The following is a 2,051-nucleotide window of genomic DNA, read 5'->3' as shown; positions in this document are numbered from 1 at the left end:
TATATATATATATATATATATATATATATGGTAATCAAGTAATACAATTTTGAATACCGAAATACAATTTGTAGTTTGAAAGAAAAAAAATCAATTTTAATTTGAATGGTAAAATGAGCACATAAAATGTAAAAATTATTGGTATACAATTAAAATGAGAACATAACAAAGGAAAGTTGATCTAATAGAATGAAAAAGAAGTTTCTTTTTTTGAAATTGTTAATGATGAGAATTTTAACTGATATGTTCCTTCTCTTAAAACTATTATCTCACTTTTTCATCATACTACTTTTTTGTATTTTATATATCATTATACAATATTCTAAATAAAAACTAGAATAAATAGAAATACGAATTGAATACGAAATACAAAATTTTCGAAGAAACAAATAAATACACATGAAAAAAATATATGAATACAATTATGTTTCTTAAATAACTATCAATTCATTTGGCATACGTATTGGAATGAATACAAACTAATAAAAAAAAGATTAAGATTATGGAGAAAAAAAACAGAGTTTGATTTTATTTGAAAATGTAACTGATGAGAAAATTAAGGGCCCGTTTGGATGGGCTTAATAAAAGCAGCTTTAAAAAAGTACTTTTGAAAGTGCTGAAACTTATTTTTAAAATAAGCAGTTATGCGTTTGGATAAAAGTGCTGAAGTTAAAAAAAAAGTTGTTGATGTGTTTGGTAAATAAGTGCTGATAAACAACTTTTTAAATCAAAATGTCTGAAATACCCTTAAAAGCTGTTAACATAATAAAAGTTAATTAATTTATATTTTACAGCCATAAATAATTATATTTTGCTATCATTCACATATTTCTTTCTCATCACAAATTATTTATAAGAGGATTATAAACTTATTATAGATTTTAAAGATATATAATTTGAATAGATCAAAGAACGATGTAAGATTTATTTTAGTTTCATCCATAGATAATAATAATTGTCTAAAAATATTAAGGGTTATGGAAGTAAGAGATGTTAGGGTTATATGGGTAACTTGGAGATTGTATAAAAATATTAAGGGTAAAAAGGTTAAAATGTGGTAAACTTAAAACAGCTTATAAGCTAAAAAAAAAAAAAGCACCCCTACCCCAGCTTATAACTTTTGGCTTAAAATAAGTTTTTTTTTAAACTTAAAATAAGTTATTTTGAGTATTGCCAAACACCTAAATAAGTCAAAAACCAGCTTTTAAGTCAATTTGACCAGCTTTTAAGCTGAGCCAAACAGGCTCTAAGTGATCTTTACCTTTTCTGAAATATTCTCTCCCTTGATTTTCTCCCTTTTGTCATTAAATAATTTTATTATCTAAATAAAAACAAATAATAAAAACATAAATAAGATACATAACAAATTAAATTTTTGACATTTTTACTAAATATTGAAAGTGTTGCTAATGAGCCCTCTTAAATGTTAAAATATTGACATTTTGAAAAAATTTCCTTAAATTAAACCAATAGAAAGATGTCATGTAATAATTATTAAAAAAATAATTAAAAAATAGAAGGTTGTTAGTTTAAAGGGTAATATTGGACCAAAAAGGTTGACTGAGGGGTATTTTTAACCAATAGGAGGATGAAGGGTACTTTTAAACCTTTTCGAATAGTACAATTGTACTTTTAGCCCTTCTCATTAAAATGAAACAACAAACTTTCATTCTTAAACACCCATCTATCAAACAACATACATAAAATAAAATTTTAAGAAAAATCTAAAACTTTATCCACTTTTAGACACCCATCGACCACCTTACAAAAAAGATCCACATAATTTTTTATCTTATTAAAGCCTCAAGTTCAAGTCCAAATCAGTTGGTTCTTCAACTATGTTTTCATCTACATTTGATGATTTAGGAACATCCACTCGATTGATGAATGATCTCCTAGAATAAAAAATAAGCCCATTTGAACTTTCAATTATGTTTCTTCTTTCCCTTATTGATGTTCTGGCTCTTATCACCGGTACAATTATGTTATTTCTAATCATTTGTTGTCCATCAATTGGAATTTTTCGAGTTTGGTAAAACTACATCGAAATA

This window comes from Solanum pennellii, chromosome 5, assembly GCF_001406875.1.
Source record: "Solanum pennellii chromosome 5, SPENNV200".
Taxonomy (NCBI): domain Eukaryota; kingdom Viridiplantae; phylum Streptophyta; class Magnoliopsida; order Solanales; family Solanaceae; genus Solanum; species Solanum pennellii.
Note: the sequence above shows the minus strand (reverse complement) of the source record.